Below are 19,771 nucleotides of genomic sequence, written 5' to 3'. Positions count from 1 at the left end.
ATGGGGACGTGGTGGGGAGGGGGAGCCTGATTTATGTTCTAGCCAAGAGTTTTTGTGTTTAAAGGAGCTTGTGACAGACCTCAGCAGGAGGAGGGAAACTTTTCCTTCCCCGAATCCCAATGGAGAGGGGGTGGCACTGGAACTGTCTGCGTGTGACAGGGCTAAACTTGTGTATTCCATGAAGAAAGCATGGAAAAACACAGCCTGGAGAGCTGCCTTCTCTGCAGCCCAGTTCTCTCTGTTGGCAGTTCTGATCAGTGTTTGCTGGTGCTTAAAACCCTGCAGCTAGAATGACCTGCGTGCAGTAAGAAGGTGGGACAGGGCTGTGTGTCTGGTGTGTCCCTCGGTCCCTGCTCCAGCTCCAAGAACAGCCCCATGTGCTCACCATCCCTCCTCCAGACCCGGGGCAGCCAGCCCCACTCCTCCTGCTGCTTCGTGTTATTTCCATCCTGCCGTAATCGGAGGGGACAGGTGAGATGTGCTTCAAAACACTGTAATCATATTTTAAATGGAAATGAAATGTGTGAATTAAATGTAAATTACAGCAGAATGGAAGGACAATCACTATTAGTTAAGGTCTGACACCTATTTTTGCAGACCTTTCCTAAATGCCACAACTTGTTTCTCCGCACTTGTGACGAGGACTTGTAATTCCATGGCAGCTGCTCGTGCAGTCGGGCGGATGGTGGAGACCGAGGGGGGCCCGTGTCTTTCAAATAGCAATGGACTGCTTGTTGGTTCTGGGGAATTACGAAGCACCAGTGATGTTTTTATTCGGGAGCCATGAAAATAAACCTTGGTGTTTCCCCCCCTTGAAAAGGTGAGGCCGTAATACAAAAGGACGTTTTTATAGAGCCAATTTATTTAAGGGTTCCCCCATTTGCTTTTATATTGGAAAAATATGTGCCCTGCCAATGAGCTGGAATTTCTTCTTTATCTTTAATCCCTCCTGTGCCTCCTCCGAGGCACCGGCTGCTCCTGTGGCCTCGCAGGACCTCAAAGCCTCCCACTAAAGTCTCACTTCACGCTTCACCTTAGGAAGCATCCACAGCCCCTCCGCGGTCCCTGGTGTGTTAAACATGGTCCGTGCAGACAGGCACAGACAGTCCCTGCCCTGCGGATGCTGGGTTATTACTGGGGTAGGGAAGGTGAGTCCCAGAGAGATAAGAAGTGACACTTTGGCTCTATGGCACAGTGGAGGGACAAGCTCCTTGCCTGGGAGAAGTGAACTGCAGTAATGAGACAACTTACGTGCAGTGAGCAGGGGACCTTGTGGGCAAAACCCAGCGCTGAGCAGAGACTGGTGCCTGGGTGACATCTTTGTGATTCAGAGATTTCCTCCTGCGCCCCTTGTTCTGCCTGTCTCCCTGTAAGGACAAAACATTTACTGCTCTCATTACTTTTCAGCTGGGGGAAAAAGAGGATCCTTGTCCTGAGGAAGCTGGGAGCTAAGCGCTGATTTCATCTGTTCTTAATACCTGGGGTTACACGGCAAATGGTTTATTTTCAAGGTACTGGACAGTAAATAGTCAAATGCAAACTGGCAGACCCTCAACATATCATCACGTCGCTCTGATGCATATGAGCTTAGGTGCCGAAACACTTCACACAGGGAAGTGGCACTGCCTGAAGTGCCCCGACTCCTCGGAGCAGCCCCAGTGCGGATGCGGCCATGGACAGCAGCAGGGCTTGGGAAAGAATTCCTCATGTTTCCCTTCCCTGTTTCAAAGCAGGATATTTGGGCTTAATCTCTTGCAATATTGCACTATGGGAAATGTGTCATCAAAGGCCAGGCTGGATGGGGCTTGGAGCAAGCTGCTCTAGTGGAAGGGGTCCCTGCCCGTGGCAGGGGGTTGGAGCTGGATGAGATTTACGGTCCCTTCCAAGCCAAACCAGTCTGGGGTTCTACGGGATAATCCCAACATTTAGTTCTGGTTTCAATAGTTCTTACAGATATATAGAGAGAGTACACCGAAACAAAATGCTTTATGAAATGGAAAAAAACCCTATGCCATTTAATTCCTCAAAGGTCAAACTGAAATGCTTTGGCCTTATCGAAATGATTTTCTCCTTTGATTTTTCTTTCCAAATGCAATTTCATCAAAATCAGTGCTTTTCCGCAAATGTTTCACCTTTGGTGAAATGGCATCTTCTGACAGAGGAGTGTTTTAGGGGGAGATTTCTGACCAGCTCTTTCTGGGAATGATCCACCAGCCATGGCTGGAAGGACAGAGAGAGGGATCCCATGAGCTCCTGCTCCGGGCTGGACTTTCCAAACTGAGTTGTTCTGTCTGGAGATCAGATACCAGGAGAGCATCCTGAGGCCTCTCCTGCTGCTGTCCCCACTGCTCAAAAGCTCAGCCTGTGCTTGAGCAAGGAGCTGGATGCCGTGGTCCGTGGCACGGCACCGTGAGAACAGCCAGCTGACTTCCCCTCGCACCATCCCTGACAGCGATGGGATGGAGGATGGGATGAAGGGGGAAATGTCTCTCATTCCTATCAGGTGATTCACTCCCTGGCTCGGTGCTGAATCCTCCCTCCTCCCGGAGTGAGAGCGCTGGGAGGCTCCAGAGCCTTCCTTCCTATTTTTGCAGCATTGTCAGGAAGGAAAGGGTACCATCTGGTTAGCCCTTGTTTACTGCACACCCTGCCAGTTTGAGCTTATTAATCATATTTACCCAAGTATCTTAATTACTCCCTGTCTAGCGACTTGCCTTGCACTCAGCTGTTGACCCGCTCCCCCCCCCCCCCCTTTCTTTTTAATTCCTTTCTATCATTAATCACAGGAGCAGCGTGGGCAGAGGAATCCACGCCTCGGCTCTCACTGGTGCTGCTGCTCTCACAGCTGATGGGCTGGAGCTCCTCCTGCCCACCTTCACAACGCACGCACTGGGGTCAGAGCAGGCAGCACAAGGATCAGTCCTGCCCTGCTGTGGGGTGCCGGGGTCCGTGGCTGGAGCGTGCACGAGGAGGCACCATTAAAGATGGTAATTTGTTGATCCAAGGCTCTCCTGGCGCTCCTGTGCGAGAGTGGCACCGTTTGCTTTACGACCTCATAAAGTCACAGCCGAGAGGCCGATTTGGAAAACAAACTGCCTCAGGTTGACAGATAATTAGATACAGGGGACATATTATACGCCTTTGCGTATAAATGCGCTCCGAAGCACGTGGGTTCATCAGAAGTTTAGGCTATGGGAGAAGCAGGTACTGTCAGCACATCAGGATATATGTGCTGGTGCAGCCTTCAGATGACGGCTCCGTTTTACGGCCCTTTCAGCTCCTGGTGGCTGGGGTGCCGTGAGGATGGCTGCACTCCAGAGGCAAAGCTGCCTTGGTTTGGTTGGGTTGGGTTTGGTTTGGGTGGGGTTGGTTTGGATTTGGTTTGGGGGGGGGGGGTTGGTTCGGTTTGGCAGATGTGGTTGGTTTGGATTTGGTTTGCTTTGGTTGGGTTTGGTTTGGTAGATTTGGTTGGGTTGGATTTGGTTTGGTTGGGTTTGGTTTGGTTGGTTTGGGCTTTGTAGGGTTTGGTTTGGTTGGGTTGGATTTGGTTTGGTTGGGTTTGGTTTGGTTGGTTTGGGCTTTGTAGGGTTTGGTTTGGTTGGGTTGGATTTGGTTGGTTTGGACTTGGTTTGGTTTCATAGGTTTGGGTTTGGTAGGGTTTGGTTTGGTTGGGTTGGATTTGGTTGGTTGGGTTTGGTTTGGTTTCATTGGTTTGGGTTTGGTAGGGTTTGGTTTGGTTAGATTTGGTTGGTTGGGTTTGGTTTGGTTCCATTGGTTTCGGTTTGGTACGGTTTAGTTTGGTTGGGTTGGATTTGGTTTGGGTTTGGTTTGGGTTTGGTTTGGTAGATTTGGTTGGTTTCATTTGGTTTGGTTGGGTTTGGTTTGGTTGGTTTGGGTTTGCTTTGGTAGATTTGGTTGGTTTGCATTTGGTTTGGTTGGGATTGGTTTAGTTGGGATTGGTTTGGTTTCATTGGTTTGGGTTTGGTAGAGTTTGGTTTGGTTGGGTTGGATTTGGTTGGTTGGGTTAGGTTTGGTGATTTCTACCCCAGCAACCTCCTGAGCTTCCTTCTTCCCACAAGACAGGGCTTGTGTTTCGCATCTTGGATGTCACACTCCCGTGCTTGCAGCAGGGAGGAGTGGCTGAATGGGGCTTCATTCCTATTATTGCTATTTTTGTGTCCCTATATCACGGCCAAGCCTCACTCTTCCTGAGAGTGAGCCCACTGAGAACAGCAGAGCAATTCTGCAATGACACAGGCCTTGTATTTATAGGGCAATTCAGCATCCTGCTCTCCCAGCCCCTGAACCACAAAGTTTCAGATATTAAAACCAAACCAAACCAGTTGGGTTTCTTTTATGCACTTCAGGATTTAAGGTGTCATCCAGCCATCTCGTCAAGCTCTCAGGGTCTGCTTTTCCAAAGGAAAGCTGAGATCCCTGTATGACCACGGCTCCTGCTGGGGGTGTTTTCAGAGCATAACCCCAATTCTGCATGCATAGCTGCATACCCCTCTGCTCACCTCTCAGTGAATCAGACCCACACCTCACTAAGACAACCCCTCTTTCCCACATATCCCTTTATCTTGGGAGTAAGGCGGAAATTGTCACTTGAATGACCATATTCCCAAGGAAAGCACCACCATCATTCCTTCTCCCTCAGAAAGGGAAAATAAAAGTGAGTGTGGGAAAGACAAAGCTGTCAGAAAGGAAAGAGAAAAAAATCCCCAACCCTAAACCCCCAGCAGCCCCCATGGAAGGAGGTGATATAGAGATGTTGTCACTTTGATGAATTAGATCTTTTGTTAATGAAGATGCATTGATTTAAGGGTTGTCCCACCACATAGACCTCTCTTTCTTTCCCCTTCCCTGGCAAAATACAGCCCAGGGTGGTAGCAGCACATCTGCCCCCATGCCCTTCATCGCCTCCTTCTTCACTGACCATGTTTCCACTTCTAGATTGAAAAGGAACCTGGGCAGTGCTGTGTAAGCAGCACACGGGCCAGCAAGGTTTCTCCAGGCTGTTGTGCATGCCTTGTCCCATCCAAACCCACAGCCCTGGGTGCTGGTACTGGTTTGCGAGCCCCATTCCACCTTGCAACTGCCCCAGCAGGGAGGATTCTTTCCTGCTTCACATCTCCCTTTGCAGACTGGTGCCTCTGTTACTCTTGTGCCCTCAGCACTGGACACGGCTTTATCCTATTTCCACTGGCGACTGCCGCTGCTCCATCCCGCACTTCCCAAGGGAGACTTCCAGGCTTTGCAGGTTTCCTCGCTGCCTCTTGTCATCACTTGAGCACCAGCGAGTCAGAAGGAGAGAGAGAGAGAGAGAGAGGGAGAGAGAGAAGGGAGAAAAAGTGCTGTGCTGTGTGGATTATTGTGTGTTTGTCATCTGGAATGGTGTAAGCTGTAGGTACAGCATCTCCCAGCGGTGATTTATGGCCGCTGTCAGGCAGCACCAGAGCTTTGTCTGCTGTAGCGTGGAGGATGAATGCGGGGCTGTCAGCCCGGGCAGGGCAGGCTCCCTCGCGCTCGGCTCCGCGCACTCGCTCCCCATTTCACGCCACTGAACATAAACAATCTTTTGTCAACCTGACAGTCACACTTGCTCCGTTGGAAACATAAAGCAGGGATGTATGGCTCGGCTTTCATTACCCCATTTTCCTCGGCTGTGCCGACAGCGCTCCAGGAAAACGGGGAAGGCGACAGCCCAAAGGGATCCCAAAAAAGATGGGAGGGAAGCGACGCATCTCCCCAGCACACGTGTGCCAACGCCGGTCGTGACCACGCGTGCTCACCCACGCACGCTGCATCGTGATTCACACACGGGTCTCCCACTGCAGTTTTGACATGCCAACGTGCCCTTCGGTTAGAGCATCAGCGTGCTCCTGGAGCAGTGCATGTTTCTGACATAGAATCAAGCAGGCAATCACATGGAACACACTGGGACCACGGCACACCTGGTCACGGGCGAGCCCCTGCTCGCCAGAGGCAATGGGAAGTCTTACAGAAAACTAATGCACTTTGATTAACACGATTAATTGTGATTGTAATAGCCCTGTACGTGCAAAGTGCCCAAAGCTCTGTTCAAACCCAGCCTTTCCCAAAGCTAGAAGAGGGTGTTAAGAAACTAGGGTGAGAAGTGGGCAGAAAGGCAGAGGAAGAGCCAGCACCTCCAGCATGATGATCCAAGCACCAGGCTCCTGCCTGCACTTTAACCCAGCGAGGACCAGGGCTACTGCTGATGCAGGAAGGGTGGTTGCCCTGTGCCTGGTGCAAGCTGCTCTTAACTAACAACACAGGTACAAGAAACTCTGGGCAAAGGAGCACTTAGAGCAGGGACAGATGGAGCATCCTGTCTGAAGTGCTAATGGGACATACGTACTCACTCAGCTCAGCCCCACTGTTATGGGTACTGGTGAGATTTAGTGTAAAGCACCATGAATTTAAAACCTGCCAAGGGGCAGAATAAGTGCTGCTGATCTTGTGGATGCTCTAAGAGGTGCAAGGAGCAAATTCCATCTTGGTCCTAGAGCCATTTACAGCTGTGACTTTGGGTGAGAGCAGCAGGCAAGGCCAGGCCAGTTTGCCCCTTTGACAGGGGGAACACCACGGTGCACATTGGTCACTGCACTCTGAAGGGACATGAGAGGGGACAGGCCCTTCTCACAATCAGCCCTCTGGAAGGGGGCTCCTGGCTATTGCTGGAGGCTGGAACTGGCTGCAGGAGCTGAAGCCCAGACTCCTCTTGGATGATCTCATAGCAGCCTTCCAGTATCTGAAGGGGGCCTATAGGGATGCTGGGGAGGGACTCTTCATTAGGGACTGTAGTGACAGGACAAGGGGTAACAGGTTCAAACTGAAACAGGGGAAGTTTAGACTGGATATAAGGAGGAAGTTCTTTACTGTTAGGGTGGTGAGGCACTGGAATGGGTTGCCCAGGGAGGTTGTGAATGCTCCATCCCTGGCAGTGTTCAAGGCCAGGCTGGACGAAGCCTTGGGTGCCATGGTTTAGTGTGAGGTGTCCCTGCCCATGGCAGGGGGTTGGAACTGGATGATCTTAAGGTCCTTTCCAACCCTGACTATTCTATGATTCTATGATCCGTCCTCAGGTTCCCCCCCCCCCTCCACTTCCTCTCATGTTTCTGGATACTGAAGGAAGAAAAACGCATGACTACGTTTTGGCTCCCCGGCCCAGCAGCATGAAAGGGCTGCAAACAGCAAGTGGGAAACCATAGACTGCAGCACCGCAGGACCTGCCAGAGGGCAACCACATCTCAGCTACAACATTCCTGACGTTAGGAACAACATACGCCTTTCCCTGCAGCTACCGCCTCCTCCTTACGGTGTGAGGATAAAAAGCAAAGTGTGAGATGCTCCAGCCCCTTCGTGTCCCCAGCGCTCGCTCTTCAGCATCCCACCAGCTCCTTCTGGAGGCGCTCAGCCCTGGGGCTGCCGGAGCCGTGCCGGGTGCTTTGCCATAGAGCAAGAACAGGAACAGCTGCAGCCTTCCTGGGAACATTCCTGTCCTGACGCGCTCCTTCCGTTCCCGGCTCTGGCGCTCTGTCCTCTCCAACCCTTCCCTGTGACTTTGAGATCACCGGCCGAGGCGGTGTGGGGGGGGAGGCAGTGGAGGAGGGAAATAGCTTCCAAATAGTTTGGTGTTTTCTTTTCCAGATGGTTTGTGTTGGAAGCTCCTCCGTGGAAGCCTGAGCGCTGAGTCCTGAACATCTGCTGAGGAGCAGCGTGCTCTGGGTCAGTGCGAAGAGGCTGCTGGAAGGGCACGTTTGGGGAGGGTCCTGGTGGCAACGGCTGTCCCTGCATCCCGAGCTGCACGTCGGGTATGATTTGTGATGTGCTTTAGTGTGCGTCAAGGACACCTAGAGCTTAGGGACACGCAGCCTTTAAAAGGATTTACATACGTCTGATGCACCAAGGGCATCTGCTCTGGAGCCAGGCTGAGAGAGCTCGGCTGGTTCAGCCTGGAGAAGAGAAGGCTCCACAGGGACCTTAGAGCAGCTCCCAGTGCCTAAAGGTATTGCCAGAGAAGCTGTGGCTGCCCCATCCTGGCAGTGTTCAAGGCCAGGCTGGACACAGGGGCTTGGAGCAAGCTGCTCTAGTGGAAGGTGTCCCTGCCCACGGCAGAGGGTTGGAACTGGATGAGCTTTAAGGTCCCTTCTGACCCAAAGCAGTCTCTGATTCTATGATCTGAAGAAGTAAACAAGGTGGTGTCTTATCCTATGGCCTTTCCAATGGCTTTAACCACAATGATTTATACTGGTGAGCACGATCAAACAGGTATTGTAGTGACAGCGCTGCCTTCCTGCACTTGGCTGCTGAGAGTGGCCTTTTAAAGGCTGCGATGGTTGGAGCTGCCTTGAACCACAGAAACTCTGAGTAACCAGTTCAAGGGATCAGTGAGAGGAAAGGAAACTTTCCTGGCAGGTTGCTGTTTCACTCTGTCCGTTCAGAGGTGACTCGTTGTTGCCACGACCTCATGGAGAGTCTCCGTATTTGTGGAAGTGCTGCTGGGTTTGCTGGGGAGGGACCAAACCGGGCAGATCCGAGCCAGAAGTGACACCGAATCAGTCACTCACAAGGAAGAGTAATTGCGACAGCAGACGATACCTTAACAAAAGGCTGGTGAAGCCTGAGGGATGCTCTGAGTGGTGCCTGGCTCCTGGGTTAGCGCTGGGTGAGTCACCAGCAGCTCCTGGGTTGATGCTCCCCTCCTGTATCCCTGTATGAGCCTTCAGTGCTGAGCTGTGCCCCACTGCAAAACCCTGAGACCCAAAACATGCTTTAGTATTGCTCTGATACTCCCTCTGTGCATTCTTCCCTCAAAAGGCCACGGTATTCCACAGCGACAGACCCAAAACCTCCCAGAAAGCTCCTACCTTCAGCTAATGTGATCCTGCACACATGTATGCATACAAGCATATGTATATGAACATACATGCCTGCTCTGAACATGAAGGAAAAGCAATACTGAGGTCCCGTGTAGAGCTTTGCATGGAGAAACACATAAATGATCAGAGCAGGTTGGACTGTTTCCTTTTCAGCTCTGACCCAAGGATTTGGGTCCTTGAATTCATGGATCCTTTGATCCAAGGATCCCTGGCAGTGCTCAAGGCCAGGCTGGATAGCGCTTGGAGCAAGCTGCTCTAGTGGAAGGTGTCCCTGCCCGTGGCAGGGGGCTGGAACTGGATGAGCTTTAGGGTTCCTTCAACCCAAACCAGTCTGGGATGCTGTGATTTTAATAAGCATTTAATGCTAATGAACCTTCAGTGGTTACAAGGTTACAACTTTAAATTCAGTTAATTGCAACTCCTATTGAGCTTTAATGCTACTTACCTGTGCTGGAGCTGCACCCATCCCAGCTGGCACCATCTCTCCCTATCCCACATGCGAGCACACCCTTATTTCCATGGGGAGAATTATGTTCTCCTGCAGCTGCACTTGCTGTACCCGGGAATTATGGGTCCTTCCACACCTGTGAAAGAAACATTATCCTCAGCCTTCAAGGGTGAAACATCTTATATTTAGTTGGACTAAATAATGATTCTTCTCTATCCTTCATATCAGGATTTAAGAGCACCCTGGAGCTACAAAGTTTATTAGAACCCATAAGAAGAACTGTACCATAAACGGGACAACTGTGGCCATAAACCTGCACCTTGAAGTCGTAACAAATCCTGGGATGTTGAAGTAGGACACAGTCTTGTCTCAGTCAGCAGAAAGGAAAAGAAAAAAAGGGGGAGAAAGAAGAAGAAATGCCAACTTAAGCAGAAAAGAGGCCTGGAAATATAGAGGAGAAGAAAGGGAAAAATAATAATAATAAAGAAAAGCATGGTGCCTGCATAGTCCTCTCAGTAGGAGCCTTGGGATGGGTGCCTACATGATAAAGTGCAAGTCAGATTAATGGGGAGGGAGAGAAAGGGGAGCCTGGAGGAGGAGAGGGAAGGCAAGGTGAAAGGAAGGAGGTGCTGGAGGGATTTATGAGCCGCTGATGCAGGGAGCGTCACTGGCAGCAGCGGTGATGGGTGGCTCAAGTGGCTGGGCAAGGGGAACAACACAAAAGCCACCCCTGTGTTGTCTTGGGTGAGACCCAGTGCCAGGAACAGGGATGAACAGCTCGAGGGGGTGAAATCCCTGAGATCTGGGCCAGAGGCGAGGGGTGCCTCTGAGCAACACTGGCTCTGGGAGGAGGATGCGGTGTGAAATGGGCTCAGGGACCCCTCGTCCCCTCCAACAACACATCCCTCAGTTGCCCCACGTCTCTTTCCTGTTGGGTTCCCTCTCCCTTTTAGCTGCTCTGCTTTGTTTCATTGTCACTTATTTAGCTCCCATTGGTAGCCAAAATCCTTTCAGCATCTCAACCTCCAAGCAATCTCCTTTTCCACGCCAAGGTTGGGGTTTGAAGTGTTTTGGTTTGTACATTTTCTGCCTTCTGCAGCCATCGCAGATGCCTGGTGCTGGGATGCCAAAGGACTTCTGGGATTCCAGGCAATTTGGGCAGGCTCTGAGCCACCCTCCTTCATGCTGTGGAGGCTGCAGAAGCCAGTGAGAGCCCTGTCCCTCCCCTCCAGCCTTCACTCTTTTGTCACGTCAGGTTATTTTTGCTGCTGTTGAATAGATTAAATGACAGAGGTGGTTTTTCTTTTTAAGTAATTGAGTTTTATTTTGGAGAGGGAAAAACAGCGAGCTAAGTGGGAAAAGGAGGGAGATAGGAATAAACCACACATCTTTTTATATAGGATCCACAGTTAATTCTTAATTAGAACTGACAGATGCTTCTCCCATAATCCTATTCCCAACATGTTCTGTTTGCTTTGTTTGGCGCTGCATGATACATGGTGGCATCGTAATGACCTTTCGCAACTCCTCCTGGAAGTGTTATTGGCACTCCAATGATTTATTGCATGTTCCAGTTGATTACTGGGCCATTTGTCAACATTTCCCCCCCCCCCCCTCCATAAACCTGTCTCCTGTGTCACAGACATTCGCTCGCATGAAAATTTAAACAAATACAGTGTGTGGCTTGTAGGCAGCATCCTGACTTTTACTCCAGACTTCCCAAAGCAAATCCATTCCAGCCTCAGTGAGGGTTTCAACCTTGCAGGGCTCAAGGATGAGGTGCTCTGCTTGCAGGAGACGATGGGAGACCTGGGCATCACTTCCAAAGCCTTATTTTAGAAAGCTATCTCCGGGTGATCTGTGCTAGTTGCTCAGTTGTTTATTGGTGTTTTGGTACCACTTATGGGAATGGGGGGAAATCAGTCCTGGAATTAAACACCAAAATAATGATCCTTAAAATGACTGCCTGAGGACAGCCTGTGTTCTCTTCTCCTATTGCTGCTGCAGGCAGAGAGGCGCAGGGAAGAGGAGCAGGACAAGGGCTAGGGCTGCGGATGCAGGAGACCGGGGGCACATTTGGAATCACAGACCAGGATGGAGCCTGGGAACACAATGGGCCTCATGAAGGAAGGGCCTTTTGGGGCAGTTACAAAGCAGACACCACTCAATTCACTAACACTTTCCTGAGCAGACACTGGGACTGGGGCGGGGGGGGGAAGTTATTCCTTAGACCAATCCAAATCCTGAGGATAAGACTGCAATTATTCCAATGCCTGAAAAGGATCAGGTCCTTCTCATCCCCGTCCCTCTGGGCACCCAGAGATGGATGCCATGAACAGAAGCACCCAGAATCACCTACCTGATTTAAAAACCTTGGTCCATAAGTAAACTGGATATAGTGGCTGGAGCATCTGCACTGCATTTCGAGGAAGCTTTTCCAGGCACTCGTATAAATCCCGCTCTGCTGCAGGAAAGGAAAGGTATTGTTTCACTGCTGTGACATCAATGCAGGCCACATAAATTACTTTTTATTAAGTGTGCAGTGCCCTGTAAAAACACACACACAACCCAGGGATACTGCAGAGCAAATGCAGCAGCACAGCCAGCCTTCAGCAGGCTTTTCCATCCAGAAGAGGCTGGGATGAGAAAGGAAACTCGCCGGGGTGGGGAGAAGGGTGGCTGGGGCTTTTTCCAGTTCCAGCTCGGATCGGCATGTAATGTATGGCTTAATTTCCTCTCAAATTAGACACTTGATAAAAAAAGTTATTATATCTGTCAAGTTGCCAGTGCTTTTTATGAGCGTGATAAACTAAGAACCACTGCTTTACAAACCTTGATAGGATGTTTCAGTACCTGGAAAACAATTTTATTGCAGCCTGGACTACTAACAAATTGCAAATACTGATTAAGCCATAAAGTTACAACAACATTAAAAAATAATGAGAGGTTATTGCACAAGGGGAAGGCTCTTAAGCAGCGGATGCAGCCGCCAGGTTTCCATTGTGCAGGGTAACAGCCCGACCTGCAAAGTGCCTTTCACCAGGAGAGCTCACACGTGGAGGGTGCTGGGGAAGCCAGACTGGGTGCAGGGACCCCTGTTATGCACCTTAATATCTGTGCTCTGTGGTTTTCCAACCAGGGAGATCTGAATCATAGAATCCCAGCCTGGTTTGTGCTGGAAGGGAGCTTAAAGCTCATCCAGTTCCAACTCCCTGCCATGGGCAGGGACACCTTCCACTAGAGCAGCTTGCTCCAAGCCCTGTCTAAATCTCAGTCTCCCCTCTGGCAGGTTAAAACCATTCCCCATGTCCTGTCCCTATAGGCCCTTGTCCAAAGCCCCTCTCCAGGTTTCTTGCAGCCCCTTTAGGCACTGGGAGCTGCTCTAAGGTCTGCCTGGGGCTGTGAAGGCCCAGGAGAGCATCCCTGAGCATACCAGCACCCACAGGTACCAGCACTAAGACACTCCTCTCAATACAAATCAGCTTCGAGCAGGACTGGAGTGCATGAATATCAAAAGACCTGGCTCCTAGATCTCCCACACCTCAGCTTCCACACTCTAACATTAACATCACAGCACTACGTCACAGTGAGGACAGGCAGAGGCAGTGCCAAGGGCTTGGGGTCTATGAGACCCTGCTCGGTCTGTGCTGTCAGATGGATGGAATGACTTTCCCAATTGGAACTGAAATACCAGGGCATGGTGTGACGTAAGTTACTGAGTGCACCCACGAGCTCCCATTGCTCACCAGCACTCCGGTGAGGAGGGACCCCCTGATATCAGACCCTCCCTAGCACATCCCACCCCATCTCCTGCTGCCTCTGACCCCCCCCATTGCTCAAGTCTGCAAACACAAGCATGTCTGAACACAGCTTTAGTAATGACTGCTTGGACACTGCCAAAACCTCCTGGGGAGCCCGAGAGAAATTCCTTCTGGGAAGCACCATTGCATTCAGCCCTGTGCAGGGCTGGCAGGGTTTAGCAAGCAAAGCACAGCCTGGGGTTGGCTCGGGCTATCAAAGGCCATCAAACCTGAGGGAGGTTCCAATGGCAGGATTTAATCTGACTTCCTTTTGCCCCATGCAGTTTTAACGACGGCAGATTGTGCTGGTGGCTTTCCCCATCCCTGCCATGGCTGAGGCTGGGACATGAATCTCCTCACACTATGGCTCTCATGTTAAAACCCTGGGCACAAGCTCCCTGTGTCCTTGCAGTAATTAAAGAGCCCAGGCTGCAGATGGAACTTCAAAGATAAAAGTCAGTGAAGTATCTGCCCATGAAGTTTGTGAAGCACTTTGGGGCCTCTGTGGATGCCCCACATGGGGGAGGTTCTATTGGCACTTCTTTAGCCTAGCAGTGAGCTGGCCCAACCCTTCAGTGATGATTAATTTAACCCTCTGCTTTTCTCCTTGTCAACCGTATTGAGTTAACCTTTGAAGGTCCATTGATCTCAGTGATTTATTGGGCATGATAAAGAGCCTTTCAAGCGATCCTGTTTCTCAGCCCATGGGTTCCCCAGGAACACGGGCCTTCACTGCTGTCCCTCCACCTTCATATTACATTTCAAGCGTGTCACCGGTGATTTTAATCACATGAAATCGCTTTTGATCTCGGATTAATGACATGATGAAATCCTGGGCAGAAGGGACAGCACGAGGACAACACCGATCACCCCTCAGCTCTCGTACTTTATCCACCCTCCTAAAGCAGAACTTCCAAAACAAGGTATTTCCATGCTGGGCAGCGCAAGCCCACAGCTCTCCCATACCCAATCCTTGTTCCAAGGCACACCATCCACTCACCAGCACTTGTGCAAGGATGACACAAGCCACTTCACAAGTACCTGAAGAAAGGCAGCATGAAAGGGGTTGTGAATGCAGCAGCATCAGAAACCCACTCGAAACTCAAGCTAACATTCACCTTTCTCCTCTTCCCCACCATCTGCTGAGCTGTCTGTGCTATGCAGGTGCTTTCGGAGTCCCAAAGTCTTCCAGTCTGCAAGACCAGCTCAGCTGGGACTTCACACCTGGCAGATCCTCTTAATGACATTTCTGCCCTGGAGCAGCCCAAGGGCCTCGGGGTCCTTGTCCTTGCTTTCTGCTCCTCAACAGCAAACTTTGGCAGCGGCTCTCCCTCCCTACCCCCTCCGGTTAAGGCTGTGCTTTAACTGCTGCACTACTGCATCCTGAACTAAGGATGCTGCAATTAAAAACATGGAGGGTTATTGCCAAGAACGTGGATGCCTGAAGTTGATTAAAAAACATTTGCTGAGGAACATAGCTTAATGATGGAGGTCACAGGGAGAAAGATGGAAATGAAAGTGAGAAAATATCCCCTGCTCAGGCAAGATGGTCCTGTGGACAGGGTGCAGTGGCCCTGAAAAGGGGCCTACTCCTTCCTCCTTGATCTGAGCTGCGAAAAGAGCCCCTTTATCACTCCACCTGACCCATCCAGAAGGAAAATCAAACTTACTAAACTTACTATAATAAAGCAAAGGCCTTCAGCACTGGAGAGGAAAGGTCTGGGTGGCAGCAGACAGCAGAGATCAGTGTCAGGAGCTGCATGCCCTGGGTGCAGAGCAGAGATACTCGCAATGACCCTGCAAGCAGACTTACTCCATGATGGTGTCCAAGCTAGTAAGTGCCCTCTGCTAACAGAGCCCATTAGCTCAGATGCAGCCCTGCACAGATGCAGCTACGTTGGTGCTGATGCTGCTGTGTCCTGCATGGACAGGCTCCATGCAGGAGCCCGAAGACTGCTGCAACAAGGCACAGAGAGGGTCCTTCGCTGTCCAACCCAGGCGAATGAGGTTGATCCCCTTCGCAGTAAATACCCAGGGCCCTGCAGGGCTCCTCTCCGAGCTCTGTCACCCCCAATGACACACACTGGCTGGCAAGTGGCACCTCGAAACCAGGGAACCATCTGGGAGCTCGGCGCGTCTCCCGCTCCGGCGTCTCGCACGTCCCTGAAAGGTGAGCGCTCCCACGGGAGGATGTGCTGCTTATGAGCCTGAGCTGGAAGCGTTTTCTTATGCACACACAGAAGTGGCATTTTGCTAGATGTAGGGAAGCAGGCAAGACGTATTTGTCTGCGGAGGCTTTGCACCTTCGGCAATTATGTCTGCAGTCTGGAAAACAACAGCAGCAGGGTTGCATCGGGGAGGGGAGGAAATTCTATCATGTCAGAATAATGAGATCTGTGATTTCAGCACTTACTGGGTCAGAGACACACACAGTGTGTTATCTGTAATGCTTTCCTCTGACATTCAGGGGAATTGCGTTTATGCAGAGGACAGGAGGCACTGAAGCACGGTGCTTCAGTGGGATGCTCTGCTTGGGGGCTCACCTGCCCCACGCCCGGGGGGTTCCTGGATTCCCAGGGTGTGAGGAGCAGCCCTTGTGCTCCATCTGCTTCACACCCTCGCTGGGACACAGCCGGCACGTTTTGGATGGATCCCAGGAAAGTGGGGTCTGCCTCTGCCTTCCTCACCCCGTTAGGGTGGCTCAGATGAGTTTCAGATCTAAACCCTTCAGGCCAGGAGCCCCACAGCAGCGACAGGAAGCGATGGATTACCCCCTCATCTCCCATGGGTTTAGGTTTAACCCTGCTGGAAGCGAAGGAGGACATGAGGAACACAGAACAAGGAGGCAGGATGCATCAGGGATGACACTGCCCCAGGTATGGACCTGCTGCCCATCCCAGCTAAGTGGCACATGGCTTGGGAGAGGGTTGATGGTCCAAGGAGCTCATCCCCACTCCTGGCTTCTGACCGCCTCCGACTTTGGCACCATGGTCTTGATCCTCCCTCAAGACAAGAGGCCTGTGTGAGTATAGCAAGGCTAAACACACACAAAGGAGTATAAAGTGGGGCAGGTTGACCTGGGGCAGGTTTCTCAAGGAGACAAACCAGAGTTTTCTCACAATCTGGAAAACGCTCCATAGGCATTTTTGAAGCTTTAGAGAAACATCTTAAAACCAGAGGAATTCCTTTCCCTCCCTCTCCCTTCAGGAACCCAGAGTAGGGAAACTCAAAACATGCTGCTTTCCCAATTAAAATCCATGGCTTTTCCTCCAAACCAGCTTATTTTCCAGCAGAAATAGAGTTTTCTGACAAAAAAAAACCCTATTTTCTTATAGAAGACAACTGACCTACACCAGAACCGAACCCACTGGCTGCTTGGAGGGAGCCCTGCCCTGGCTGTGCTGTGCAACATCACAGGAGGGTTTTCAGACCCCAGGACTGCTCCCACAGCCCCAGCATTGGCCAAAACATCAATCAGAGAGTCTTTATCAATAAACCCCATCATTTCCCACTAATGATGCGAGGCCTTGGACTAGAAGCTGAAGAATAATCAACAGTGGAACTGGTGTTTTGCTCCTCATGACTTTCTCCTTCCTAATTCTCCTCATCCAGGGGTTTTATTACAGCTTTTGCCTCTTGTTCCTCCCCCTCTTTTTCCAGAGGAGGATGAAAGCCATGTCTAGATTACAAAGATGCTGTTTTCCAGCTGTTTAAGACAGGCTGAAGCACAGGCCTGAGCCAATACCCAGGATCAAACCTCCCACTGTGGGAGAGGGAGTTCCAGCCCAAGGCCAGCTCTGAATTTTGCCAATAGCTCCTATATTTACAGTTTTCCTTGAGGGCTTTCATTACAGGCCACAGAGCTTTCACAGTCAGGATCTGGAGTTTGTCTTGGAGCTGATGTGCAGAAGCTGCCTCCAGGCCAACGTTTCTGGACAGTTCTTGTAAGACACATGGAGAAAGGAAGAGGAAGGAGGAAGAAAACTGCTCTGAAGTGAACCCTCACAAGGGACTGCCACAGAGTTATGCCCCATGATGGTGGAGCCACCTCTCAGCCCTGCCCAGCGACTGGTGGATCTCCAAAGCTGAGGTCAGGCCCTTGCTGCATCTAAAGGATGGTTGCCCAGAGAAGCTGTGGCTGCCCCATCCCTGGCAGTGTTCAAGGCCAGGTTGGATGGGGCTTGGAGCAAGCTGCTCCAGTGGAAGGTGTCCCTGCCCATGGCAGGGGTTGGGGCTGGATGAGCCTTAAGGTCCCTTCCAACCTAAAACCATTCCAGGACTTCATGAAATCCCCAACAATACAAACACCCCCCATGGCAAGATGTTTCACTGCACTGAAAAGGCCTCAAAGGAAGGGGGATGACTTTCCTGCCTCCCTGGCGCTGTGGGGCACATCAACCCTGCCCCAGCCTCACTGATACCCACAGAAGAGCAGGCCAGTGGCTCTGCACCCTCCAGGTGGGTGCTAGGAGCTGCACAGACAGCGCTTTGTGGCCATAGCCAAGAGCAGGTCCCTGCTTTTTGTCTATGATAGGCTCAACTAATGATGGTGTGAAACGCTCTCGCTCGTCCGGCTGCTGATCTTTTGGGCAATTATTTGGAAGTAATGAAAGTGAATGCATGACATTTAAAAGAGAAACTCCGCTGTCAGCAGGAAAGCTGCCACATTCCTCCTGCACCTCCGAGAATACACTTAGCTTGAAATAATGTTCATTTTAGCCCAGTTGTAAATTACAAGTGTGCGAGGGTCTTGGGGGATTTATTACCATTTGGAAAGAGGTTATAGGCCTTGCGCTGGTGCTGCTGCATCTGGTGCATGCTACAGAGCAACCACAGAGCAAAACTTGGAGGCAAAAGAAAGCACCTTTTATAGCTCATCTCTGGTGGCTTGTATTGCTAACATTACACACGCACACACCCCAACCCCAACCCCAGCAGTAAAAGAGGAAGGATTGCAAAATCCCTTTTCCCACTTGCTGGCTGTAATTGATCCAGGGTTGGTAATAACCAAGGACCAAACCTCGCTGGGCTCCGGGCACGGAGCGTGGCCACCGGTCCCTGCGCCAGGGCTGCGGGCGCGGGGCTCCGGCCCCTTTGGGATGCTGCTTTAATTTGCTCAGGTTTATGTTCTCTTTTTTTTTTTCATTGCAGGTGTTTCATAAAAATGCAGCCATGGAGCTGGCAGGAAGCAATAAGCTTCAGCTTCCTCTGCATGAACTAAAGGGATTTCTTCCTCCCTTCTGGCAACGATGGAGTTGTGCTAATGTAAGATTAATGCTCTTCACTCCTGACCCTGCTGTCTGCAGCGTGTAGATGCTGACGGGTCACCTTTAGTCCATGCCATTAGTGATTAATTAATCGCAGTGTCTATTGGATCCATCCCTTTCAGTGAGGATTTCTGCACTAATGCTGTTTTGATTCCTTTTGCTCCCTCCCTCCACATCAAACTGTTCAATGAGTTCCCTTTGATATCCCGAAGGAAGCAGGACTTTGCTCCCGGTTCCCTGCTGCATGCCCCTGAAATGTGCCAGGAACAAGTGAGTACCAGGAACACAACCACAGGTCTGCAGGGACAGCCAGGAGAAAGAGGCAGTGAAGACAAGGAGGCTTTTAAGCCTACATCAGAATATAAGAGACAAGGAAATGGATGTCGTCTTAGCTGGATGCACATATTCCTTGCAAGCTCCTGTGCCAGTTAATGTAAGAGAGATTGATTGTCCAGCTTTTAACCAAACACATTTTTCCCTGAAAAGGTGGGTTGTAAACTGAGCAGTGCTCATGGGAATAAAGCTCTGGAATAAAGTGACTTTAAGGTACGTGTGGGGAGGGGGACAGCATGGACGCTGGGGTCACGATGGGTTAAGCAGCATGGTAGGGTTGCCCTAGAAGAGCAAACCAGAGGGCTGTGGAGCCAGCTCAGCAGCCAGAGAGTGTCTGAGTGCAGTGGCCATGGAGGCTGTGAGATGCTGCAGAACCACAGCAGCAGGATTAGGTACAAACACCCTCCACACTGTACATAACAGGCCCCAACAGCCGTGCTGGCCACAGGGTGGGAGCGGGTGGGAGGCTAAGGCGGGTGGCTTGGCACCCGCGGAGCATCCATCTCCGGCAGAGCATCAGCTCACCAAGAGTTCCCCAGTGCGGGGACGGGATTTTCTTAGATCATGAGCTCTCCCTCCCCATCTGTTTATCTCTGTGAATGCCATTAATCATGTTGTGTGCCTGGACAGTTTATAACACCACATCCATCCTCTAAGAGCTGTTATCGTACACCCTGAAGATCTCGCAGATAAATAGCCAGGTCAGCTGCAGCTGTTCCAATATCCTGAAGAAATCAGATTTATCATTTTAGATTAAAAAAAAAAAGCCCCACACAAGCCCACGGACCAGACCCCCCCCCTGCCAAGCCCACAGCAGGCTGGCTGGGCCGCTGTGTTTCTTGGCCTTCCACAAGTCCTGCTGCTGCTGCCTTCCATCTGCAGCCCAGTGATAAATGGCTGCAGGGTGCCAGGTACAGTTCAATGTTGAAAAATCCCAATATGTGACTTAGGCATCTCATTGCAAGTCATTAATCTAAAAGGAGGTTGGTGCCAGGACAAGGCTCTCACTCACTCCAT

The 19,771-nt window shown here is 50.9% G+C and overlaps 1 long non-coding RNA gene across 1 annotated transcript in view; it reads right to left on the bottom strand.

Moving 5' to 3' along the window:
• Positions 1-1,119: 1,119 nt before the first annotated feature.
• The window catches only part of LOC134164825 (uncharacterized), a 96,151-nt gene continuing 77,499 nt past the window's right edge, over positions 1,120-19,771 (bottom strand). The window contains exons 3-4 of the long non-coding RNA XR_009965279.1: positions 9,352-9,490; positions 1,120-1,367 (exon numbers count right to left, since the gene is read on the bottom strand). This is a non-coding gene — a long non-coding RNA (uncharacterized LOC134164825). The remainder of the gene's footprint in view (positions 1,368-9,351; positions 9,491-19,771) is intronic.

This window comes from Pezoporus occidentalis, unplaced genomic scaffold (genome assembly GCF_034315485.1).
Source record: "Pezoporus occidentalis ecotype Australia unplaced genomic scaffold, CSIRO_AGI_Poc_V1 ctg226, whole genome shotgun sequence".
NCBI lineage: Eukaryota > Metazoa > Chordata > Aves > Psittaciformes > Psittacidae > Pezoporus > Pezoporus occidentalis.
Note: the sequence above shows the minus strand (reverse complement) of the source record. Positions and strands in the feature narration are given on the sequence as shown.